This window comes from Petaurus breviceps, unplaced genomic scaffold (genome assembly GCF_028583685.1).
Source record: "Petaurus breviceps papuanus isolate PSGF00001 unplaced genomic scaffold, PetGlider_PUasm1.0 90535, whole genome shotgun sequence".
Lineage (NCBI taxonomy): Eukaryota > Metazoa > Chordata > Mammalia > Diprotodontia > Petauridae > Petaurus > Petaurus breviceps.
In genome coordinates this window covers 4,027,913-4,055,517 of record NW_027187270.1, presented here as the reverse complement: position 1 = coordinate 4,055,517, position 27,605 = coordinate 4,027,913, and the positions used below count along the sequence as shown (strand labels likewise).

General features: G+C 41.8%; 1 protein-coding gene across 1 annotated transcript in view; it reads left to right on the top strand.

Annotated features, from left to right (window-relative positions):
• NEXMIF (neurite extension and migration factor) overlaps positions 1–27,605 on the top strand; it is a 186,755-nt gene that overhangs the window by 124,949 nt on the left and 34,201 nt on the right. Inside the window, exon 6 of the mRNA XM_069063109.1 lies at positions 22,852–22,967. The gene's annotated coding sequence lies outside the window, so the exon portion shown is untranslated. The remainder of the gene's footprint in view (positions 1–22,851; positions 22,968–27,605) is intronic.

The following is a 27,605-nucleotide window of genomic DNA, read 5'->3' as shown; positions in this document are numbered from 1 at the left end:
GTTTTCATTTTGAGATCTCTTTTAGGAGGTGGTTGATAGATTCTTTCCATTTCTATTTTACCCTCTGGTTCTGGGATATCAGGGTGGTTTTCCTTGATAATTTCTTGAAAGATGATGCCTAGAGTCTTCTTTTGATAATGACTTTTAGGTAGTACAATAATTCTTAAATTATATCTTCAATCTATTTTCTAGGTCAGTTCTTTTTCCAATAAGGTAGTTTACATTTTTCTATTATTTTCATTCTTTTGATTTGGTTTGATTGTTTCTTGACATCTCATGAAGTCATTAACTTCCACTTGCCCAGTTTGATTTTTAAGGAATTATTTTCTTCAATGAGTTTTTGTACCTTCTTTTCTATCTGGCCAATTCTGCTTTTTAAGGAGTTCTCTCTCTCTTTTAAATTAAAATTTAATTTTACATTTACTTTTTTGTTGCGTTTTTTATCCCTCCCTCCCTGCCTCCTCACCCCACACTAGAGAAGACCATAATTTGACACAGATTTATAAATATATGTAAAACCAAACTATGTGTACTGCTATTTATCAGTTCTTTCTCTGGAAGTGGATAACATCTTCCGTCATAGGTCCTTTATAATTAATTTGAGTATTTATTTACAGCACAGTAGTGTTCCATCAAAATCACATACCACAACTTGTTTAGCCATTACCCAATTGATGGGCATCCCTCAATTTCCAGTTCTTTGCCACCACAAAGAAAGCTACTATAAATATTTGAGAACATATAGGTTCTTTTTCTTTTTTCTGATCACCTTGGGAAACAGACCCAATAGTAGTATTGTTGAGGCAAATTCTCCACATAGTTTTATAACTCTTTGGGCATAATTCCAGATTGCTCTACAAAAAATGATCTGTTCACAGTTCTACCAACAGTGTATTGATGTCTCGTTTTTCCACATCCCCACTAACATTTGTCATTTTCCCCTTCTATCATTTTAGCCAATCTGATAGGTATGAGATGATATCTCAAAGTTGTTTTAATTTGCATTACTCCAGTCAATCATAATTTAGAACATTTTTCCATATGATTCTATATAACTTTGATTTCTTAATCCTAAAACTGACTATTCATATCCTTTGACCATATATCAATTGGGGAATGACTCATATATAAATTTGACAAGGTTCTCTTTATTTTTGAAATCTGAGACATTTATCTGAGAAACTGTCTATAATTCTCTCCCCTCCCCCCAATTTTCTGCTTTCCTTCTAATATTGGCTACATTAGTTTTATCTGTACAAAATCCTTTTAATTTAAGGTAATCAAAATTAACCATGTTACATCTCATAATGACTCTCTATCTCTTGTTTATTTATAGATTCTTTTCCTATCCGTAAGTCTGATAGGTAATTTGTTCCATGTCCTTTTAATTTCCTTATATCTCCATTTATGTCTAGGTTATATATCCATTTTGACTTTATGTTGGTAAATAGTTTAAGATATTGATCTATATCTAATTTCTTACAGACCACTTTCCAATTTTCCCAACAAGTTATTTTCCTCCAAATAGTGTATTCTTATACCAAAAGCTTAAATCTTTACATCTATCAAATACAAGGTTACTATAATCATTTACTGCTGTGTATTATATAACTCTGTTCCACTGATCTACCTTTCTATTTCTTAGTCAATATTAGTTTTAATAATTATTGCCTTACAATATAGTTTAATATGTGGTACTGCTAAGCCTTCCTTTACATTTTTTGTTAATTCCTTTGATATTCTTGATCTTTTGTTCTTCCAAATAAATTTTATTATTATTTTTTTCTAGCTCAATAAAATAATTTTTTGATAATTTAATTGGGATGGCATTAAATAAGTAAATTAGTTTAGGTATTATATTGGCTCTCCTCAACCATGAACAATTGATATTTCTCCAATTATTTAAATCTGACTTTATTTGTATAAAAAGTGTTTTATAATTATGCTCATGTAGTTACTGGGGTTTGCTTGGAAGGTATATTATTCTCCTTAACTTCTTTCTTGGGTGGTTTTTTTTGGTGGTTTTTTTTTTTTTTGCTTTTTGGAGGGCAATTGGGGTTAAGTGACTTGCCCAAAGTCACATGGCTAGTTTTTGTGTTAAGTGTTTGAGGTCAGATTTGAACTCAGGTCCTCCTGAGTCCAGGGCCGGTGCTCTATTCACTGCACCACCTAGCCACCCTTGCTGTTGATTTTCTTGTATCACTCTCATTTCTTTCCTCAGTTTTACCCTCTAGGTAGGGTCTTACTTGGTTTTTTAAAAATATTTTTTGAGCTCTTCCAGGAGTTCTTTTTGGTTATGAAACCTATTTACATTTTCTTTGAGATTTTGTATCTAGCTGCTTTGATTATTTTGTGTTCTTCTGAGTTTGTGTTTTGCTCTTCCCTGTCACCATACTAACTTCTTTTTTGTTGGCTCATTTTTCCAGCCTATTTCTTGATTTTTAACTTTATGTTAAAGTGGGATTTGCTCCTGAGGTGGAGAGGCCACTGTCCCAAGCTTCATGCCTTTCTTGCAGCTGCTCTCAGAGGTAGTTCTAGGGGTGTATAAATTTGTTTTTTTTTTAATAATTTTTGAGTTCCAAATTCTCTCCCTCTCTTCCTTCGTCTCTTTCCTTCCTCCTTGAAAAGGCAGGCAGTTTGACATAGATTATGCATGTGCAGTCATGTAAAACATATTTCCATATTAACCATGTTATAAAAGAGAATCCAGACCCCCCAAAATAGGAAAAATGAAGAAAGTTTAAAAAAAGTTTTTGCCTGCATTCAGACTCCATCAGTTCTTTCTCTGGAGGTAGATAGCATTTTTCATCATAAATCTAGCTTAGTCATTCACAGTTGATCATTGTATGGTTTTGCTATTACTATGTACAATGTTATTTCTTGTTCTCTTTACTTTGGATCAGTTCATGTAAGTCTTTACAGGTTTTTCTGAAAGCATCCTACTCATCATTTCTTATAGCACAATAGTATTCCATCACAATCATATACCACAGCTTGTTCAGCCATTCCCCAGTTGATGGGCTTCCTCTCGATTTCCAGTTCTTTGTCACCACAGAAAGAGCTGCTAGAAATAGTTTTATATATATATATATACATCTTTTTCTTTTTTTTATGATCTCTTTGGGATAGAGACCTAGTAGTGGTATTACTTGGGTCAAAGGGTTTTATAGCCCTTTGGGCATAGTTCCAAATTGCTCTCCCTAATGATTTATTCAGTTTAGCATTTTACCAAGAATGCATTAGTGTTCCAGTTTTTACACATTCCCTCCAACATGTCTCTTTTTGTCATATTAGCTAATCTAATAGGTATGAGGTGGTACCTAAGAGTCTTTAATGTGCATTTCTCTAGTAAATAGATTTATTTTAGAACATTTTTTCATATGACTATAGATAGCTTTGATTTATTCTTTTGTACTGTTCATATCCTAGGCCAAACTCTTTTAAAGAAAGAGGTTCTATATCTCATTTAAGAGTCTCCATTGTTCTGAGGTTTGATGTAATCAGCATAATGGCTTCCACATGAAGAGCAAATGTCCTACCCCACTGTATCCATCACTGAGAGGGAAGAAGAGTAGATTGCATTATATTTGGGAAATTGTTTCATGATTTTAATGACCCCAACCTTCACCTTGAGATAAAGGTTCATTATGAAAATGTCGGTATTATTCTGATGATGCCATAAGGCAAGAATAAGGGCTTAGTACCATTCAACATTCCCAAATGATACCTTGGTGCCGTCATTACTTAAGGTATGTAGAAGAAGACCATTGGCATATTAGATTGACCATCTATGGGAGACTTATGGGAAGACACAGACAAGAGTCGCACGCGATGGGCTCTAATTCACACCATTGGAAGAAATCCCCACACTGATGAGATCATATATCCTTTGACATATCAATGTGTGATATCATCTTACTCTTAGGATTGCTTCATGGTAAAATAGAATAATTGTCAATACAATAGATGAAAATGAGGGTCTAGGGTTTTATGAGTGTGGAGAGCTTATGGTGGGGAGGAAAGGGAGAAGACTTTTTCCACCTGTGTGACCTGTGATTTAGTAGATGAGGTCCTAGGGAATTGCCAGGTTAACACAGCATTCTAACTGGGCCTGAAACCCAGGGCTCTTTTTCTCATGTCCCTGTCTGCTACTTTGAAGTGACAGGAAGAGTCATGCCAGAGGCACCATTTTTCTTCAAGTTAAGTGCTTTGAGATCACTGGAAGAGGGTGTTTTGTTTTTGTCAGCAGCCACTTAGCACCTAATATAGGCCATGGACGTGCCATCTGAAAGGAATCCCATCACAACATTGTCACTCTACTCTGCAGGACTTGGACTCCTGGTGACAATTGGGGGGAAGAAAGTTGATTTATAAGAGGCAACAGCTGCTGCTGGCCCCCCAAGGCTACAGGATTCCTGTTTGCTCCCTGATTTGGGGCAGCAACAGAAGCAACAGCCCCCCTCGGCACAACAATAGTTGAAAAAGTGTCAGTGCTCTCAGCGCTGAGGCTGGGAAATGAGGCCCTTCCCTCATCCATTAGGGCTCCTTAATCACAGTCTTGCACATTCCTGCAATGAGGGAACAGTTTGCTCCCATGACCAGACACTGGGTAATGAGCAAGGTATTAGCCAAATGACAGGCTCCTGGCTGCCCTCCCTCTATGCTTCCTTACAAATTGCAAGGTGACTTCTATGGAGTGGCCTCATCAGGCAAATAAATAACTGTCCCATGGGAATTCCCTTTGGTTTTGAGATACCACCCCCTTTAGAAAGCATAAGAGTGCCATGGTGGCAAGAAATGGGAAGGAGAAAAGAAGAACCTTGATTTGGATAAATTCTGGAGGCTATCTTTATGTTCTTGTTGCTTGTGAGGTGTCTGTGGGGCAGCAGGAAGAGCTGAGGACCGGGAGTCAGAAGACCTGGCTTCTAGTTATGACTCTCACCACAAATTCATTGTGACTTTTGCTGTTTGTGTGACTTTGGGCATGTCTCTTCTCTCTGGGCCTCAGTTTCCTTCTCTGTAAAATGAGAAGGGGGAGTGGATACGTGTCCCGTAAGGGAACTTCTTGGGCTTTTGAATCCTTAAGGAGCTACGTCAACGTTAGTTATTTGAAAAGCTAGGAGATGGGAGGAAGACAATATTGACACTGGCATCGGAAGGCAGATGATGGATAGGAAAACCTTTAGAAACATAGAAACTGACTTATGAAGGCAAGGGTTTTTTTTTATAATTATCGTTATTCTTGTCAGTCCATCTGGGATATGGCAATGTTGGTGTTTGTTGCTATTTTATAAGCAGTAAATGGAAAAGATCCATAGGATCCTTCTCCTGCCCCTCCCGTCAGCATAAGGCTGAGAATCTGAAGGCCTGGGTTCTAGTCTCAGCCCTCACGCTCATTGATTGCGTGATCTTGGCCAAGTCACTGCCCCTCTTTGAGCCTCAATTTCCCTATCTATAACATGAGAGGTTTGGAGAAGATGATTTAGTTCAATTCCTCAAACATTTTTTAAGTTTCCACTATATGCCAGGCACTGAGTTAGACACTAGAGATACAAAGATGAAAAAGAAACCACCCCTGCCCTCAAGGACCTTCCATTCTAATGGTGATACAATGTGGGCACAGAGAAGTAAATGCAAACTCTGTACCAAAGAAGTGCAGTCATTTCAAAGGAGGGAGGAGTGCTAATGACTCAGAGAATCAGAAGAGGCCTGGTTAGATGGTATCAATAACTGTTGCTTGGAGCTGAAATGAGAAGAGAGCATTAGGTGGAGGAGGTGACAAAGCATATCGAGATAGCACCGCCAGCCTGCAGGTGACCTTATTTGTATCTGGGACATCTTGCCCAGGGCATATAATGAGATCAGGTTAATAAAACCTTTCCAGCTTTATTTCTCTCTCTTTATTTTCCCAGTCTATATTCAGTCAAACTGGTCATTTCACAGAATTGCAGGATTGGAAGGGGCCTTTGAGCCCACCTAGTCCAGCCCTATAATTGGACCAGATTCCTCTCTACCATATACCCAGTTGGGGCGAGGGTGGGGTAGTCTAATCTGCTTTTAGTCAACATTATACTTGTCCTTTCTCTCAGGCCTAAATCTCTTTGAACCTGCTACCTATGGCTATTCTGAGTTCTGCCTCACAGGTCAGGCAGAACAATTCTATGGCCAGATGCATGTCACAGTCTTTCATACCATTGAAAACAACGACCTTGTCCCCTCTAAGTTTTCCCTTCTCCAAGGCAAACACCCCCAGTCACTTTAATAGGCCCTCCTGTAGAAATTCAAGGCCCTTCATTCTTCTTACTGCTTTCTAGGATGTTCTCTTCCTCTGTACATTTGCACAAGTTGTTCCCTATGCCTGGAACGTGTTGTGGGGCAAGGCTGAAGTGTCACTTTCTGCCCAGGTGTTTAGTGCCTTCTGTCTTCCTCAATCACCTTGTTTTGGTGTCTGTTTCATAGGCCTCCCGGTGGAATGGAAGCTCCTTAGGGTCAGGGGCTCTTTAATTGTTGTCTTTGAGTCCCTAGCACCAAGAACAGTGTCATGCACATACATAGTGAGTGCTTTATAAATGTTTATTGTTGAATTACATTCATTAAGACTCCAAAGAACTTGGGCTAGTCAAGTCTAGGAAGGCAGAGAAGTAAGTCACATAAATACAGTACCTCTGGCTGCTGCTGCACACGGCGGTTTTCAGCATGCTCAGCACTTCTTCTCTAGGCCATTATCCAGAGGGGGAAAAGGGAATAATTACCAGAACGCATATCTCCTTTCCGCTATTGTTTGCTTGTCTATTGATCCTGGCCTCAGTGGGTTTGTAATTGTGTGTCTCTCTCACATTTGTCTTGAGGACAATGGGGTTTTCTCCTGTTATTATGGGTAGCTTCATCACAACAAGATATCAGTTTGGGTCTTGGATGGAGGGGGGGAAGGAGGCTCTCTTTAGGGGACATTATCTGGATGCTTTGATTTTTATTATTGGTGAGCTCAGAAATCTCCCCCCTCCTTCCCTCCCTTTCTTTTTTCCTTTCTTCTCTTCAACTCTTCCCTCCCCAAATATATTGAGGATCCACTGTTTAGAAGGTGCCTTTCAGGAAGCTTTCCCTGATTAACTCTTGCTTGGTCTTGTTCACTTTCATTTATTCCCTCTCCCATGAGTTTTCATTTGATTTGTTTGTGTCTCTTTGTAATCACTTCAGAAAATATTCTGTGAGGGGTTTTACATGTGGGTGTCCAGTTTCCCAGTGGGATGACACATTTGATGAGGAGGAGCCATTTTATGTCTTCTCTTTCCTGTATAGATATTTCCCAGCCTTCAGTATGGTGTTCCATACACAATGGACCCTGGAGTCAGGCTGTTGAGTGATTGATAGATTGCTTACTGGATGACGATTAGAGAGCCCCAATTTGGAAAAATGTGATCTGACTTCACTTCTCTGGACCTCAGTTTGCTGAACCATAAAAATGAGGGATATTATACTACCTCTAAAGCTACACACACACACACACACACACACACACACACACACACACACGCACACACACACACACGCACACGCATACACACATGCCCATGTGACTCTGTGACTCTAAAGCTGCATGTGAAAGATTGTAATGATTTCACTACTTCTTCAGTTGCCAGAGTGATTGTGACTGACAAATGTATCAACCCGCAGCCAGCCTGATGAAGAGCTTCTCCAAACACAGCTAAGCTGGCCCGACTCAGAACCATCTAGCTTCTTAGGACCTCCCAGGAATTGTGTCCCACTAGCTGAGCTTTTGAGAGCCCACACCAAGATGAGGCATTTAGGAACTTTAGTGGATTGAGGAGGTAGAGAGATTCTACAAAGAATTTGATAAGACCCTGCAAAGTAAATCAACATAAGGTGGGCATAGGAGAAGGCAGTGAAAAATACATGGTTCAGGAGTAAAGAATGAGAGAGACTAAAGACTGGTAGACTACACAAAAGTCTTATTACTGTACAGCATCAATATGTTCTTCGAAAAAAGATCTGGAAAGCACTGGACATAGCAAAAAAAAAACAAATAACATCTCAAAAATGAAATCGATTGTATTTTAACAAGCAGGAAATTACTTGTTACCAAGGTGGGAGGTTATTACTGAGATCAGTTGTCTGTGTATAGTCAGATCACTGATATTTTAGAGTAAAGATTGAAATAAATACAAAACTTGAAGAATAAAAATGAGACAAAATATGGCATGCAATTAAACAACTCTAACCTGACCTATTGAAATGAGTTGTTGACACTGAAGAATGGAAAATGGATGAGGGAAAGGACATTGACACCAATTATAATAAGTTTAGACAAGAGGTGTAACTGACATATATCAATTGCTATAACAAGGAGACCAAAAGAGTGTAACAACAACCTTGGTGACTAAACATTTGACCTACTTGCCAAATGGAGAGATAAAAGGGCTGAGGGCAGCACTAGTTTAAAATATAAATTTGTTTATAAAACAGATACTGGAAGTTTATGAAAAGTATCATCTCATAAAACAGCAAGAAGCAGTAGAGAGAAAAACCAGTTTCAAAAGAACTTGCCAAGAGACACAACTAAGCAGCCATCCTGAGGGCATTTAGGGATAAAATTAGAAGGAGAACAAAAGCTAGATGAAAGAGGGAAAAGATGTGAAATGGTGAACTTTACAAGTATCTCTGCCTGAATATATATTGGACATTAGCCACATGTGCAGCTAATGTCAAGTGTAATCAGCTATTACGCCAGATAAAACATAACTTGGGCAATAACCATTCTGTTGTCTACTAAGGGCACTGTGATTTTTACAAAGGCCACACGATGTAATAAAAATAATATGAGACTGATTTATAAGCCCTGGGTTCTAATCTTGCTCTGTTATTTTTCTTTTTGGCCTTTTGACCTTGAGCAGCTTATTTAGCCCTGAGCCTCAGGTTCCTTCTTTCTAGAAGGAGGGTGGAAGTTGGTTTAGAAAATCTCTGAGTTTCCTTTCAGCATTAACATCCTATTTTATATTTTATTGTGTTTCTTTTATCTTTGACAGTCTCCATGTCCTAGGGTCTCTTCTGGTTCTGACGTTTGGTAAAATTAGATCATGAATGTGGATGCACTTTCTAGACTTTGAAGTGCTGTGCACATCATTAGCTCACTCACTTCTTAAATCTTTATTTCCAATTCATAGTCCAGGCTTATTATGGTCTTTTATTAATTCCTTGACACTAATTAGAAGAGCTAGAGAGCTGCAGGAGTGAATAAATACAACCTTCTGATGTTGGGGTCTTACCAGTGGCGACTTTGGTTCCCCCCAAAAATAAACTTCACACAATCGAACCCTTCTGATCTCAGTTCTCCTCAGCTTTGGGCAATTAATACAACTCTCACCAGATTGTCTTCTTACTGCTCCTGATTGGTGGGTTCACTAAACATGGAGGGTTTTGCCACTTATTTCAGCTAGCTAGAGCATTGTGTTAATGAGGCCAAGGTCCTGGATTCCATCACTGAGTGGACCAGTTCTTTCTTCATTGTTTACTGGTCACAGACTGTACTGCTGACCCTAGCCAGCTGCCTCCAAAAATTACTGTGCCCTGATTCTTTTCACAGAAGCACAGAACAGAGAACAGGAGATCTGAATTCCAGTCTCAGCTCTAACAGTTACTAATTATATTACCCTGGGCATGTTGTATTACCTCGCTGAGCCTCAGTTTTCTCATCAGTAAAATGGACCTAATTGTTGTACTTTCAGCCTCACAGCAATGGGAGTTGTTACTTTTATTACTACTACCACTGCTACTACTGCGAGTGCTATTACCACCACTACTACCACTACAATTACTACTATTACTACTATACTACTACTCTTAGAATTGGTCATGAGATGGTCTTACTGAGAGAATGTGGATGACTTCTGTAATCACAAGTCAGAGTTCAGGGTCTCCTGATTGGGATGTGGGGTGGGAGAGGGAGGGTCTGATAACGTCACCTCTGTATACAAGTGACAGCATTATTATATATCTATATATACATATATATGTACACAGTGAAGACATCATTTTTTAACAGCTGTGTTTAGTTGAATAACAGATTTAGAAAGTGCAGACTTTAATTAATCTATGTTTTCTCCTGGGATTTAAGCACCATCTGATTTACTTTCCATGACTACAGAGTGTTATTGTAGTTGGGGTTTTTTTGTTTTTGTTTTTAGTTTTGGGGTTTTATTTTTTTGGGGGGGGTTTTTTGGCCTATCAGTTCTTTGCTTATCCTCCCAGCATATTAATTCCATTCCCTTGCTTTGTTTTTTTCTAAAAGAAACTCAGGATTTATTCTGGAATAGACATTCTATATAGAGAATAAGGCCATGAGGCCAAATTATTGGCATTGTAGTCAGGACTTGATTGTGGAGCCTTGCTCTGATTTTTACTAGCTGGGTCACTTTGGAAATATCACTTGCCTTCTCTGAAGTTCTGTTTTCTCATCTGCAAAAATAAAAGGTTTGAATGCACTGATCTGTTATCTTGCCTACTTCTTTTTTCTAAATACTTTTTTTTTTGCCTTTTTACAGGGGGCAATTGGGGTTAAGTAACTTGCCCAAGGTCACACAACTAGTAAGTGTTAAGTATCTTAGAACTCACGTCCTCCTGACTCCAGGGCCAGTGCTCTATTCACTGTGCCACCTAGCCACCCACTAGCTCTTAATCCTATGAGAATTCTAGATGTAGTTAAGACCTAAGGGATAGCTGAGAGTTTGGGTGTGGTGGTGGGGGGGATCTATGTGGGGTGTAAAAGATGTTCAACCAAGGGGTCTGCTACCTTTACCTTGGCCCTTTAAGATCAGTTTGGCTTTTGCCTTGATGGAGAGCAATCTAAAATTCTCCCCTACTCAGTAGGATTCAGTAGGATACCTCAGGTTAAATTTTGGAGGAATCTGTCACTGTAGAGAAGAGGTAAAGAAGATGACGTAGACTGAAGGAGCTGGTAATAGTAGAAAGAAACCTAGAATTGGAGTCAATAGAAGTGTTTCTTAGTCCCTGACCTCTTCTACTAACTAGCTGTATGACCTTGGGTGAGTCATTTCCTGTCGGTCTCAGCTTCCTCTATAAAATTAGGGTGTTGGAGTGGATAATTGCTAAATTACCTTTCAGCTGTGACAGTCTTTGTGCTATCATGAAATATGAGAGCTAGAAGGAGCCTTAGAGCTCATCTAATCCATTTTACAGGTGACCCTGAGCTCTGGCACCGAGTCTGCACTGGACTTGGTCCTTTTCATCAGTTAATTATACTAGTAAGAGTTCATGTTCATATAGCACTTGAGATTTAGCAAAACATTTTACATATATTATCTTGTTCGATGCTCACTAGTCCTAGGAAGCAAGTGCTATTATTATATTCCTTATTTCACAGGTGAGGAAAAAGAGTCTGAGAGAGCTTATGGCCAAGGTCATATAGCTAGTAGATGACTGAGGCTGAATTCAAACTGGGATCTTCCCTTCCTGACTTCAAGTCCACTGTGTCACCTCTGACATTCTGTGTTCTATAGGCCTTTGCATTTCTAATAGTCTGTGTCCTCTGTTCTGAGGTCCTTTTCAATTCGTGATGTTCTGTGTTCTATGTTCTAAGGCTCTTTCTGGTTGTGACATTCTATTTTCTATGTTTTCAGGTCCTTTCACCTGACATTCTCTATTCTAAGGTTCCTTCTAGCCCTAGAGTCTGTGAGTCTGTGACCATGTGATGCAATGAGCTAGAATGTCTCAGTCAAGGAGAGGCAGGAGGGCAGAGGTGGTGGGAGCTCCTGGCACCAGCTTTCCCCAGTTTGCCCACCAGATGCCCAGCACTGCTTTGCCAGACAGGTTCATTGTGCTCACTGCTATTTATAGTCCTTGTGTAGAGAACAGGAAAGGTACTGATACAGGCACACTTGGAGTCAAGACTGATTTCAAATCCTAAGTCTCACTACTTAGTAGCAATGTGATCTTAGCAAAGTCATTCAACCTGGCCAAGGCTCAATTTCCTCATCTAGAATGTGTAGCCAACGGTACCCAGTGCTGTAAGGATCAAATGAAAGGCCTGTGGGCTAAGACAAAACATGCTGGCCATACTGTCAGAAGGCCTAGGTTTGAACCTTGCATCTTCTGTTTCCTGCATATATGACACTGGCAAGGCCCCTTCCCATCTAGAAAATGAGATTAGATGACCTTTGTGGTCCCTGCCAGCTTTATTCTTTGCTCCTACATGTAGTCAAAAAAGGCTATATAAATGCAAAGGACTTCTTTTCTCTTCAGCAGCTTTCTGAGGACCTCCCAGTGACAGGCCCCCCAGCTGTGCTGGGGAGGTTCTTCAGAGATTTTGAAACATCATTGTGCCACAAGTTTCTCTCTCCTCTCCCCACCCCACTCCCCAACTATATGAACTAAGAAAGATAAGCTTTGCAGGAGCTGACAGGGCCACCAAACCATTGTGAGGAAATCCACTGATTCCCCCCACCTCCCTAGGCCCCCCTTCTCCTTCTCTGTCTTGGCAGAAAATGCAGCAGCTGTGATAAAAGGACCAAAGCTTGGGGGAGATAGGTTGATTCAGATAAATAGTCAATTCCCTGGCACTCCTGGCAATTTTCTCCCTGCTCTTTGATGGCCTTCCTCGGTAGAATCTCCCCTTCAGTCTGTAGTTTTCTTGCTTGTCTCTGCCCCTTGAATTTCAGTACCATATAGATACCCTGATACTGACCTAGCTTGGCATTTAGATTTACACATACCCTTCAATGCAGGCAGCATGGTATAATGAATAGAGAACTAGGCCTGGGATCAGGAAGACCCTGGGTTCAGGCCCTACCTCTGACACATTCTGACTGTGTCACTCTGGGCAAGTCACTTTAAGATGCCACGCTGGTCCTGATCTGCATTTCTAGGAGTCTCCTATAGGTCTGGTACTTACCCCTTTCTCTCTCATGACAGAGTAGTCTAGTAGAAAGAAATCTGGACTTGAATTCAAAGCATCTGGGCTCAAATTCCATCTTTGATATTTGCTAGTTATGTAAGCCTGCGTTAGTTCCCTCGTGGACCTCAGTTTTCTTCTAGGTTAGGTTGACCTCACTCCCATCTTTCCGGTTGCTGAGGCTTGTGACCTCAGAGTCGTCTTTGGCCTCTCCTTCACCCAGCACATGCTGGGAATTGTCAGCTTGCCTGTTAGCATCAATCATAATCATCCTCTTTCTACACAGCTTTAGATCAGGCCCTTATTTCTTCTTGCCTTTTTAGTGATAAAAACATTTCCAAGATGGAATGGGCCACCATGGTAGGCAGTGAGTTCTCAGGCTTGGGGAGATTCAAGAAGGGGTTAGATGACCATTTTCTGGATAGGCTTTAGAGGAGAAGATGCTCTGATAGGGATTGGACTCGGTTGCTCTGAGAGGCTTTGTAAAAGTATTTTACAACTGAAAGTGCCATGTAAATGTCACTAGTCATGATGTTATTCAGCTTAAGTTTTCTGTGACACCTCATCTGTCCTGTACTGTTCTCAGGCTAGTCTTCATTTTGGTAACTGAGCAAATATCCCTTTTCTCGGGGCCTCCAGGAACTATTGTGTTATCTGTGGAGTAAAATAGCAGCAGGATATAGCAGGACCTGAGCTTATGATTCCCAAGTCAGTGCCTTTGGCTTTCCCCCATTTGTACATTTTTGTGGCCTATCTTCCACACTAGTTTGAAGAAGTAGACAGAATATTTGGGAAAGTAAGACTAGACAACAGTTCATAGGAAAAGGATCTGAGGGTTTTAGGGGACTATATGCTCAGTGTGAGTCAGCCATGTTATATTAGGCAAACCTCCCCTCCCCCAATTAATGCTATCCTAGGCCTCATTGGGATTCTTGTGTTTAGTTCTGAGTGACCCTTTTGAGGAAGGATATTGACAAACTAGAGGGTGACCAGGATGGTGAAGGAAAGGAAACCATGCCCTATAAAGATCAGTTCAAGGAATCGAGAGAAGGGAAGACTTAGGAAAATGTGGTTGTTGTCTAAAGCTATATGAAGAGCCATCGTGTTAGAAGAGGGATTGGTTTTATTTTGCTTGGCCCCAAGGAAAGAACTAGGCCACAGTGGAAGGGGCCTTCAAGCAGAGGCTAGCTTGCTGGTAGCCGCTTGCTGGAGCTGGTCACAGAGAGGATTCTTACTAAGTTACAGGTGGAGTTAGATGACCCACAGTCTCTTTCAACTCTGAGGTTCTTTGAGGCCATGAGCCCTGGAGTCAAAAGATCCAGAAGGCTTGGGTTAGTCATAGCACAGTCACATGCTTGCTGTGTTGGAACCTCAGACATATCACTTGACTTCTCCAGGCCTGAGTAAAATGATGGAATTGAACCAGGTGGTCTCTGGGGTACCTTCCATCTCTAAATGGCTAACTTTTTGTGGCCATACACTCATTGAGAATTTAGCTATATATCTTTGGTTATCTCCCTTAGTGTGAGACACTGCACATAATAGATATTTAATAAATGTCGATCAAATGAATAAATGCCTGGTCCCTACAAATAGCCATTCTCTTGGCAGCCTGAGTGACCAGCCCTGTGGTTGGGTTCCCTAGGTCCAGACTTGTGTTTAAAAGTGTTCAGCCTAGATGTGTAATGATAACTCTCCCCCTGCCCTATCCACATGCTGGGACTGTCCCCTGCCAAAAACAGTCTCTGTCCCAGAAACAAAAGGGATGAGACCTGAGATGCCGAACAATCTTGATTCACTGGGCAGAGTGCATTTGTTACCTTGGAAACCAATTGCAGCAGGGTCCCACTTAATGAAATTTATGAAATCAACTTCAAGACATCTTGATTAGGAATGTGCTAAAACATATACAGTTTGATGAAGATGCACGGTCTGCAGATGTGCACAAAGACGGTCCTCTTAGATTCCAGGTCTGGGAATGCATTTCCAAGGCTGCTAAGAGCAGGGAGCTTTCTTTCCATTTGGTTTCTGAGGAAGCTGTTAGTTCCTTTTCAGAATGTTGGCATTTAATTTTAATTTCCAGAGTATGTTTTAGCTTAATTGGCACAGTGGCGGGTGTGCTGCCTGGTGCCTGCTTTCTGCAAACCTGGGTTATTAGACCTTGAATGCAAAGGAAATGAAAGGGTGGGGCAAGAACCTCACCAAGGTGGATAGAAGGTCATAGAATAATAGAATGGAGAATGACAGGCTTAATGGAAGAGCTGGTGAGGGCCCTTGGAACACAATGTACCAAAGCCAGGAGAGATCTAACAAAGTGTTTCATCAAAACAAACAGTACAAAAGGAGGCACTGTGTTGAAAACAAATCAGACTTCAAGTTCTGAGTCCTGGGTTTGAGTCTTGGCTTTGCTCCATCCCAGCTGTATGTCTGGGAGCCACTTCCTTAATCCCTTTGAGCCTCAGTCTCCCTCCCTTGAACACGGATGTGATCATGGGCTGTATTGCTTGATAGGCCTTTAGAGAGCCTCTCATCCCATGCCTTCATTTTACCTTTTCTGTAGAGAGGAAGAGACTTGCCCAGGGTAGTGAAGCTAAGAAGTTGAAAAGCCAGTATGGGTCGTCCTTGCATCCTCCTCCCATTCTGTAGGTTTGTTTGTGAAGAAACCAACATAGAAATAGGACTCACTCTCATTCCTTCTGTCGGCCTGCCTGCCTATGCCCCATCTGGAGTTTCTGTGGTGCTTTAATGGTTAAATCATTGCTCACCCTAGCCTTGTGTGGATTTAATTCAGTCCTTTGGCATGGAGTTCGCCAAGCAGAAAATCTTTGAAGTCAGAATCATGCCTTCTGTTCCAGGCATCAAATGAGATCTTCTCACTGTTTTAACTGCTTTCAAATGCAAAGTGTGGGGACCCAGGTATTTGTAAACCCTAGGTAAGGCTTGAAAATCACAGCCCCCTGTGGGTTACCGTCCACCTGAAGCTTTCAGCCTCTGTAACACTTTCAATTTGATTTGTCCCCAAATAAAGCCCTACAGGCCACAAAGTGGGGGGGGGGGGGGGAGTTCTGACATTAAAAATATATGCATTTATTAAAACAAATATTAAAATGGATCTCTTCTTGCACTCTACCCCTGCCCCCCCCCCCCACCAGGTGTTACACTCTAGCTATCTGCCTACCTTGCCTGCCTCTAATCTTGCCACTGTTCACAGAATTCTCTTCTGAATTGAATCAGTGAGATTAATGGAAAGAGTGTTGGACTGGCAATCCAGAGACCTAGTTTCTGGGACATTCTCTACCATTAACCAGCCTTGAACAAGTTAATCAATCCTGTTAACGCTCAGTTTTCTCATCTGCAAATAAGGTTACTAACCTGTGTTACCTTTCTAAAGCTGGGACTCTGCCCCTGACTTCCTTGGCTCCTCCGGGTGGGCTTTCCCCTCTATTTCCAGGCCATATCTTTAGAATTCTGCCAACATTCCACCCATCAGCCTCACCTCCCTTGGGCTCCTCTTCTGGACTGCCCTGCTCTGATAGGTGAGCTTTCTACTTACCTTGCCAGCTACTGGGAATCAGGTCTCCAAACCTTTTCCCAGTCATCTCCACACCAGTCCATCACTGAGGCTTCTCCCATTATAATTCTCCCTTATGTGTTGTCATCTGCCATTAGAATGGAAGTGTCTTGAAGGTAGGGACTGTCTTGCTTGCTTGTATTTGTATCCCTAGTACTTAGCATATAGTAAACATTTAATAAAAGCTTTTTTTTCTCTGTCTATCATAGAGTTGCTGTGAGGCTCACATGAGATAATGGACAGTGAAAGGCTTAAGCTCTATGGGTGTGAGGCATAATTATTAGAATTGATAGGGATAGGAACTGGATTTGTGATTTCATTAGCATAGGGAACTCATAGATGAGGAGTATTGATTGAGATGCCCCCAGTGCAGATCAGCACCTTCTTGATAACTTAACAGTCTTACAGACTTGTCTAGAGCACTGAAAAATGATGTGACTTACTTAGGGTCTCACAACCAGATTGTGTCAAAAATAGAACTTGAAACCAAGTGTTCTTGACTCCAAAGCAGGCTTCTTACTATCCCACCATACCACCCCTCTTTTATAAGTGGCTTTGACTAAATTCTGATTAATGATGAAATTGTTTTGCTGAAAGCAAAACTGTGAATAATATTAACTCACATTCTTATAGCACTTTAAGGCCTATACTCTCTGCATTGCACACAGATGATACATAGTACAGGTTTGCTGAATTGGATAGAATCAAGTGCTTTCCTTACAACAGCCCTAATAGGTAAGGCTTGCAAATGCTTTTATTCCCGATTTACACTAAAGGTTCAAGAAGGGAAATTAATTACCCAGGATCACCCAACTAGTAAGTGTTAAAGTCAGGACTCCAACTGGGGGCTCCTGATTCCAATTCTGGTGTTCTTTGTACGACTATATGACCAGAACTACCTTTAGCTACTTTTTCCTCCTTTCTGACTATGAAAGGTAAGTTCATTGGTGGGGGCTTATAGATTTTAGGGAAGCGTATTTCGGATAGATGTAGATACCTCTTGTGAGTGCTAAGTTAGGGAGATAAGTCAGAAGGGGTGTTGTTCTTAAGCCTCTGGTCTTTCCCACCATGCTCATGTGTGGGTGTCTCCCAGCCCCACCCTTTTCAGCTTCCTTTGATATGCTCTCTTCCTGCTAGAATCATTAGATTTGTTCTTCTCATTTTACAGATGGGAAAGCGGACACTTTAGCAGAAAGAACATTGGCTTGAGTGAGAATGCCTTATTTCAAACCCCAGCTCTGCCTTTGTGACCTTGGGCAGGTTACTTGACCTCTGCAGGTCTGAAGTTTCTCATCTATAGAATGGGGAGATTGGACTAGAGGAGTGCTTCTCAAACTTTGTGGTCTCACTATTAAGTTATTGAGGATACCTCAAAGAGCTTTTGTTTATGTGCATTATATGTTTATAATTATCTATCAATATTTCTTTTATTAGAAATTAAAGCATGTTAGCATTATTATGAGAATAATTTTGACCTTGTAAACTTCCTGAAAGGGTTTCAAGGACCTCTAGGGATCCCTAGATCATACTAGACTAAAGTATCTCTAAGGTTTCTTCCAGATCTTACCCCCATAGCCCTAGTTGGATGTTCTGCCCAATGTTGGCTTAAATTTTGTAGCCAAGTCTCCCTGCCTCTCCCTTGCCTCTATGTCCTCATGGGCCCTCCAGCAGTCACCATTATTTTTGCACCTTTGTAAGTTATTGATTTTTATACTGGGTCATTAGCATCGACAGATGCTTTTAATTAAAAGAAACACACACACACACACACACACACACACACACTACCACCCCCTCCCCAAAATCTCAAGAGGCAAGCATTCTAATTTGGCATGACATTATCAGGCCTAACAGTTGTTGGCATGTGAAATGTCTAAAAGATCATCCGTTGTTACCATAGCCTTTTGGAGTAGTCAAATGAAGTTCAAACTCGGGATGTTTTTGAAGTCTGAAGTCTCCCTGGGGATGTCTTTCATAACATCTCTGAACTGGCTAACGCTACAGTAAATGAAACACACAGAACTGGATTAAAGGGTTATTTCCCTGGAGTGTCAAACTGACAGAGATGGCAGAACCTTAGGCCCCAAACATGACACACTGCCAGTGACAGGAGGCGCCCTCCACAGGCCTGTGCTCACAGTTTAGTGCCAGTAGCCTAGGCTAAGAAGACAGCGTTGTGGCCATTCACAACAGGTGGTTAGGCAGCTAAGCTGGTCAGGTGAAGTCACGACTTAGAAGAGCTAGGCCCTTGTTAGGGCTCAAGGTGAGCCAGACAGAATCTTCTAATTGGAAGGGACATCTAGAGCCACCTCTCATTCAGTGAATGTAGGACTCCAGAACACAAAATGTTAAACTTTAGAGATCATTTGATCCAACCTTCTGGTGATGTTGAGGAAGAACCTGGAGGCCAGGGAGATAAAAGGACTGACCCCAAATTACAAAGTAAGTGACGAAGCCAGTACCCCAGTCTGGGCCTTCTGACACTTCTTTGTCCTCTTTAATATCCCCAATAGAACATTCATTATTTCACCTCCACTTGAAGCATTAAGGGTTGTAGAAGTCCTGGAAGCCAAAAATAATGCCTGGTTGGGCAGAGTGGGCTGGAACCAGTTAAAGAATTTGGGCAAAGTGCTTGGGCTTTGCATAGCTTAGGTGGCCAAGAATTGGGATAATGATGGCCCTACTGGGGGGCAGATGAAAGAGCACCAAGTCCTATAGGGGTCAGGCTGTCCTTGATCAAGTGACAACAGAGTTGTATATTAAGAAAGTAAAACCAAAGCTGAGTGGATGTCTCCATATTGATTGTGTGGTGTGATGTCAGGAGCCCTGGATTTGGAGTCAGAGGACCTGACTTGGCTACTTACCAGCTGTATAATCTTAGGAAAGTCATTTCTCCTCATTGAGTCTTCTCTGTATAAAATGAAGGGGTTGGCACCAGAATAACAAAAATTGATAGAGCTGCAGGGAAGCATTTATTCTTATATAGTGTTGTGGGGACTGTAGATTGGTGCAAGCATTCTGGAGAGTAACATGACATTATTTAATAGAAAGTCACAGAACTGATCTTACCTTTTGACTGAATGATTCTCTTGCTGTAACTTTATCTTAAAAAGATCATTAAGAGGAACTATATGTGTTGAAATATCCATAGCTACTCTTTTTGTAATAGTCAAAAATTGGAAATAGACTGTGTGTCTAATTATTGCAAAATGACCGAATAAGTTAAGATATAGTAACATAATGAAATATGTATGATGTTGCTGTAAAAAATATAAATATGAAATATATCATGAAATATAGAAAGACATACATTAGGTGATACAAAGCAAGATCAACAGAACCAGAATGAAAGAAATTTAGCCTATGGATCAGTATTGGGGGTTATGTTACCCTTCTTCCCTCCCTTTGAAATTATACCCCTTAGCTCATTTGGCTACCACTCAGAGTTCCTTTTGGGAAATCTTGGAATGTAATTAAAATGTAACTTGTGTCTAGGTCTTCACTGATGTGGAAAAAAGGTTTCTCAGCTCCTTTAAAAGCATGCAGGGTACCAGTGCATACTAGGTATAGGACAGACCTTATTCCTCTCCATAAAAAAATATAAAAACATAAAAGAATTGTAGTAGCTCATAAGCAAACAACAAAATTCTCCCATCTCTCTAGTGAGTTCCCCCTTTCCCCAAGTCTCTATATAGTTCCCCAAACTCATAGTTTCGTCAGAGATGAAACCTCCCATCATATTTATAAGGCCTACTCTTGCCCCTACAAACCTATTTAGGTGCCTAGCTTTATGATATTGCCTTGACTGCTTGGACTTTACCTGAAAGGAAAATAAATTTGGGGTTTTGAAAAAGGCAACTCCTTTCCCATAAGATTTACACTATCCAAATAATTGATGGTTGTAGGCAAAGTTCAGGGTTTTTTTTTCTGCCTCTTTCTCCACACCCATCACCATAGCTTGATTCACTTACTGTGCCTTCAACTGCAGAGGGCTTTGTGTATAATCTTCTTCCTTTCCTCTTCAAGAGGCTGGCACTCCCTAGAAACTGTCTTTTCCCCTACCACCTTGCTCCTCCAATTTCTCACTCTAGTTAAGCCACTGAACTCTCTAAGGATTTGACATTGTCCAGTTCAGTGTCTCCCATGCTGAGGCTATGTGGTTTCCTTCTGGGTCCATGTGTTTGAGAGCATGTGCCACTGCCCTGTGCCTCTGTCTCTTTAGGGTCTGGGAACTGTCAATCCCACTTACACCACTGTTACAGCTTCTGCTATTTCTTGGGCTAAAATGTTACCATTCTTGGGGCTAAGGGAGAGATTCCTCTCTGAGAGGCTTTGCCAGTATATATGGATGCTTCCAAGGGACCCAAGTCTGCATTCAAGTCTCTGGACATTGAACTCTGCACAGAAATGAGGAGAAGGGCAAATAAATCCCAGTCTATAAAAGAAATACTTTTAAAGCCTGGTACAAAGGGACGACTGACCCACAAACAGTATGAGCAAACCAAAGCATCTCCAAATTACTGAGACTCATTCACTTATTCTCTGTTCAATAGCATGATTGCAGTTCTAGCTTTTGTTGGATCCACTTAATTCATAGTAAGTTTTGTTTCAGCCCCGAATTTTTATTCTGTCTGTCTTTTGAGTTTTAGTGCATTTCTCACAAGCTACAGATTGTGGGGTTTTGTTTTCTTCTCCAATCCATCACTTTTTTTTTTCGTTTTATTGGATTGTTTCATCCATTTATATTTAAAGGTATGAGAGTTACGTTTCAACTTTCCTCCATTTGTCTCCAATAGTGGTTCATCCTTGTTCACCTCCCCCATTAATATTTCCCCCTCTTCCTTTGTCTCTTCACTTATTTTATCCTTTTGTTTTTGTTCAGTTGTGTCCGACTCTTCACGATCCCGTGGACCCTACTGTCCATGGGTTTTTCTTGGTAAAGATACTAGAGTGGTTTGACATTTCCTTTTCTAGTGGATTAAGGCAAACAGAGGTTAAGTGACTTGTCCAGAGTCACATAGCTAGTGAGTATCTGAGTTCACATTTGAACTCAGGTCCTCCTGACTCCAGGCCTAGCACTCTATCCACTGAGCCATCTAGCCTACCCTTTAAAGCAGCCCTGTTCTCACTGGTTCTCTCATATGTAAGCCGTTCTCTACCCCCACCTGTTTCCCCTTCCCTAATTCTGGGATTTTGCTTAACTTCTTACTTCCTTTTGCCTCCTTCCTTTTATCTGGTTATTAATTACTCCCCTTTTGTCTTTCCCTCTCAGTTAAGTAGTCAAGTAAAGTCCTTCCTACTCTCTCCTTTAACATGTTTTCATTTTTAAAGTTTCATTTTCTATGCTTTTTCCCCCCAAACAACATTTCTTTCATTCTCTTCAGTATTTCTATTCCTTCTCTGTTCTGTACTTTGGTTCTTTGATTCACGGACATTATACTTATTTATTACGGATTTAATCTCTGTATTCTTCATGGAATGAAAGTTTCTAAGGTTCCTGTTTTGAGTTCCCTCTTCTAAACGGGTTCTGTGATATTGCCTTGTGGGTCATGGGAAAGAGGGCTTGCAGATTAGCATTCTGTGCTGTTCAGTAGATTTTTATCTTGCTGGGGGTTCTTGATGTCCTAGATCATAAAATAGCTGTAACTACTTTATCTGTTGTGTATAATTACTATTTTGGAGAGGTCGTGAGGATTGGAGAAAATGGCTGGTCTTTCATCTTGTTGATCATGTGTCCCTCAGTCTCAATGAGACCCGAATGAGTCTCGTTTCCAACCCTGTTAGTTCATTAAGTTGATCATAGAACTCCCCTGGTTAACTCTAAAAGGAAGGGGCAAGAAAGAAAAAACAAATGTAGTAAGTAGTAATAAAATTATTAATAGCTAGTATTTATGTAGTGCTTTAAAATTTGCAAAGTGTTTTATAAATATTAATTCATTTGATCCTCACAATGACCCTGGGAGTGGTAAATGCCATTATTATCCCCATTTTACAGATAAGGAAGCTGAGACAGAGGTAAAGTGACTTGTCCAGGGTCACACAACTAGTAAGTGTCTAAGGCTGGATTTGCATTTGTCTTCCTGATGACAGAATCCACCAGTATTTTTGAAAGACTTGTAAAGGGGCATATAACAAGTTCCCTTTGGTACTTACACTTTGGGGCCCTTCAGGATTTAGCTAGTGTTTCTGTAGGCATTTCTGCTCTCTCCATGTCACCTGGTTAGTAAGTGAGTCGAGCTGGGATTTGGATGGGGGCCCTTTGACTCCAACTCCACGGCTCTTCCTGCTGTCCCCCAGCTGTTCCAGTAGAGCTGTATCTAGTATGGGTTGTTGACCAGCCTCCTTCTCTTCACAGTTGCCTTCCTCAACCTGCTCCACTTGTCTGTGGCCTTTCGGCACTCTCCTTGACCTACCTAAAGACCAAATCAAGAAGAGAGGAAGAGACAACAGAGCAGACAGCACACCGGGAAGGTGGGATCATTGGGGAAGAGTGAGTAACACCTCCTCCCGCTCCAGGTCTGGCCTCTGCCCTTCTCTTGCCAGAGTACTTGCCAGCAGGAGACAGGATAACCCTCAAGGTTGGCAGTCAAGGGAAATATGGGTGGCTGGACCTAATTTTGTAAGGCCGATTGCCGTATTTTCCCGCTAGAGACTCATAGACTTCCAGAGCTGAAGGGGCCTTAGAGCAGAGAATGTCACATTTGGAGGGGGCTTTCATACAGAGAATGTCAGAGCTGAGAGGCAACTTAGAACACAGATTTTCAGATTTACAAATGGCCTTAGAACAGGGAATGTCTGTGCTTGGAAAAACCTTAGAATGGAAACTGTTAGGGCTGAAAGGGACTTTGGAACAGAGAATGTCAGAGCTGAAAGAGACCTTAAAACAGAGAATACCAAAACTGGGAGGAACTTTAGAACAGGGAATGTCAGAGCTGGAAGGAACCTTAGAACATAGACTTCGCAAGCTGGGAGAACTTTTGGAACGAAGAATGTCAGAGCTAGAAGGGTTTTTAAGACAGAGAATGTTATACCTGGAGGGAATTTTAGGACCCAGGTTGTCAGATCTGGGAAAGACCTTAGAACAGAAACTGTCAGAGCTGGAAGGAGTCTTAGAACAAAGAATGTCAGAACTGAAAAGAGTGTTAGAACAGAGAATGTCAGGGCTGAGAGGAGCCTTAGAAGATGGAATGTCAGGGCTGGGAGGGATCTTAGAACAGAGAATGACTGAGCTGGGGGGGAACTTAGAACAGAAAATGACAGAGTTGGAGCATATCTTAGAGCATAAATTGTCAGGGCTGGAGGAGACCTTAGAAAATACATTTTCAGAGCTTGGAGGGACCTTTGAACAGAAAATGTCAACACTGGGAGAGATCTTAGAACAGAGAATGTTGGCACTAGGAGGGACCTTAGAACAGAGAATATCAGAGATGGAAGAGGTCCCAGAACAAGAAATGTCATTGATGGAAGGGATCTTAGAACAGAGAATGTCAGAGCTGGGAGAGGTCTTGGAACAGAGAATAGCAGAGCTGGAAGAGATCTTAGAACAGAGAATGTCAGAGGTAGAGGGTGTTTCAGAACAGATAATGTCCGAGCTGGAAGGGATCTTAGAACAGAGATTGTCTGAGTTGGAAGGGATCTTGGGACAAAGACTGTCCGAACTGGAAGAGACCCTTGGACAGAAAATGGCTCAACTGGAAAGGGCCTTAAGACAGAGGATGTCAGAGTTGTAAGAGACCTTAGAATGGAGAATGTCAGAGGGGGGAGGGACCTTAGAATACCGTATGGACCAGCTGGACAAGACATTAGAAATCATCTAGCCCGCTTAGCCCTTTGCTTTTCTTCTCCCTCCTACTGCCTCTTAGAGCCCCCTACACAGCTCAGTGCCACCTCTCTTCAGCAGAGGATCAGGGAAATGGAAAGAAAAGATAACTTATATTAAGCTACTTACCTCCTGGTTAGCTGCTCTGGTCAAAGTTAGGATTGGGTGGAAGAGGTTGGGACTATTCAAATAAGGTTTTGGATTATCTTGGGATCACAGCTAATTGAGAGATGGCTGTACCCTGTATTAGTGAAGGGGCAGTTGTGGTACCTTGACTTGATCTACCCTTCTGCAGGCTGTAATTATATGTTATGGGTAAGCGTCCAGAGCCCGGTTGGGGGTCAGCTCATCTGTGGCCGTCACTTAGCAGCTGGAACAACAGCTGGAGCCGGAGCCGTGCTGAAGTCCCATCCGAGGTGTGGGACCCAGAGCAGCAGGACAGAGAGGCCTTAGGGGTCCAGGCTGAAGCCTGTGGTGAGAGTGGGGATGGTTGGGATTCTTGGAGAGTGTCCTGACCTCTGCTCCTGAGTTTACTCCTCAGTTGGCCTGAGCTGTCACACCTTTTTTATCAGATGCCAAACCCCTAATTAACAATAGTAAATAAATATCAAGGGCCACATTGTCCAAGAGAGTAAATGCCTCAAGGGCAATTTGCATCTCTTAGAATAAAATATGTTTGTCAAAGCTGGGGGTGGGAGGGAGACCTTTGGACAGAGAACGTTAGAGCTCAAGAGAACTTAGAACGTGGAAAGTCTGAACTGAGAGGGCTCTTGGAATAGAGAATGTGAGAGCTGGGAGAAAGACAGATCCAAGGAGGTTCCTCAGGGCAGAGAACGTCAGAAATGAAAGGAACCTCAGGACAGAGAATGGCAGAATTCGAAGGAATCTTAAGGACATGAGTGTCAGAGCTGGAAGGGAATTTCGAAGACGGAAAGTCAGAATTGGGAGGGCTAGAAGGGCCCTTAAGACAGAGAACGTTAGCTCTGGGAGAGAGGCTTTAGGGAGCATCTTGTCCTGCTTCCTCATGCTTCAGAGAGGCCGTAGAAAACTGATGGCAGAGCCTGGTCTCCTGATCCCAAGCCAGTATTTAGCCACTCCTGCCCTATACTTGTGTGTGAATTGCCAAGTGGAAAGTGTTGGTGAATTTTCTGACTCTTACTGGATTTAGAGCAGCCAGAGACCTTAGAGATCACTTCACAATCTAATCTGAGGGGCATGACATATCCACAAATAAGTGTGATTATAAGGTAGAGTGTGATGAATGCAAAGGACAAATCCAGATGAAGAGCTCCAGCAAAATTGGAGGAAAGAGAAAATACACCTGAGGAGACTGGAGAAGACTTCATGAGGAGAGGGACTTGAACTGGGACTTGAGGAAAGAGAAGCATTTCAACAGGTAGGAATGAGGAGGGAATATGTTCCAGGCATGGGGGACAGTTATGCAGAGGAAGCAGAGAGGGTAGGGTGAGAGCCTCCTGCCATTCCAGATCTCTCTCTGCTTTGCTGCTCCTAACCTTATTCTTCTGGGCAGCTAAATGGCTTAATAGGTAGAGCTGAATTTGGAGTCAGGAATACTTGAGTTCAAATCTTCCTTTAGTACTTAGTAGCTGTGTGACCCTGATCCTCTTTCATTCTCAGTTTTCTTATCTATAAAATGATGATAATAGCATTTACCTCCCATGGTTGCTGTGAAGATCAAATGAGTTGGCCCTTGTAAAGTGTTTGGCACACCTTTAAGCATCGTGTAAGTGCTGGCTATACTAGCCTGTAGTTATGGTTCTTTGACGTTACTATGGCCCCTTCTGCCCCCCACTCCCCTTCATTAAGGCCAACTTTCTTCTGTTCCCGTACTTGACCCAAAGGGTGACCAGTTTACCACTACACTAAATTCTGGCCTTGAATCTCTTGCTGAAAGCCTTGTCTTCTTGCTGCTCATGCGTTGCCAAAAACCCCAACCCAAGGTTCTCTCTAGTAGAGATAGCATCCACCTTCCCTCCTCCTGCTGGTGAATGACTTGCAGCTTTGCCCATCAGGTCACCTCCAAGTTCATATTCTGGAATCCCATCTGCGTCTCAGCCCCCAGATTCTTCCTTGTTGTCTCTGTATCACACTTCTGTCCTCTAGCCCTGTGCCCCACACCCTCATGTTCTTCCTTCCCTCTCACCAGAGGGTCTCTCTGGTTTACTTTTCAAAACTCATGACCTAGCTAGCACCCCAGACTTACATGGAGCAGATTCAGTCTCAGAGGGAAGCCTCCCCCCACCAAATCCCATTTCTTTGCTTCATATTACCCTGACCCCAAATTGCCTCTGGGAAATTTCAGGATGTAGCTCAAACATAGCTCATCTCTTGGGCTTTACAGACATGGATACAAACTCTTGAGATAATGCATATTTGGTTCCAAGATATCCCTTCTTTCACCCCCAGGATGTGCAGAAAACACATAAAGGATTCAAGGTAGCCCATAAACAATCAAATTCTCCCCTCAGCCCAGCATGTCCTACCTTTCCCCAGGGCCCTTTATAGTCCCTCTAATTGTCAAGAGGTTCTTTTTCAGGTCGAATTGGACTAGATGGCCTCTGAGGTCCCTCCCAACTTTTGGATACATACACACAGCTGTTCTAATCAATGCCTCTGACAGTACTGGGAGTGAAAGGTGACCTTTCCCCAAGTCCCACACAACGTCTGGATTGTTGTAGCACCAGCCAACAATCCCCAGAATTAATAGGAAGACGGAGGAGTGGGTTATATTTAGGCTGAGTACCTGGCAATTTTCCCCTACTCAGATACACAAGGGCTTGGTTTCCTAGGTCACTGGTCCAAGTACCATCTATGTATACATACCAAGTGAATACCAAGTTAGATCTGTCAGTCTCTATCCTAGAGCAGATGAAAGAGTTGGCAGAACACCTCTCTACTTTGGGTTATCAGGGAGAAGGAAGTCTTCCTTAAAAAACTGAAAGAAGCACTACAGGAAGGAAAAAGAAAAAGGATTTGAAGAGGGACAGAAGAATCCTGACCTGTGTGGCTGTTGGAGGGTTGAAGAAAGTGACACGGTAAAGGAAAGAAGGACAAATATTTGCAGCTAAGTAATAGAAAGAACTAGACCCTCTTAGGAGGCAGTAGATTCTTGTACCCAAAGGAATAATGATGTGAATCCACAGGGACTTGGACAGAAAGAGGGATTATCCAAGGAGTTTGGGAGATAGGGGCATGGTGAAATGGGTATGATGGACTTCAGCGGAGATAGGGGCATGGTGCAGTGGGCATGGTGGACTTCAGCAGAGATA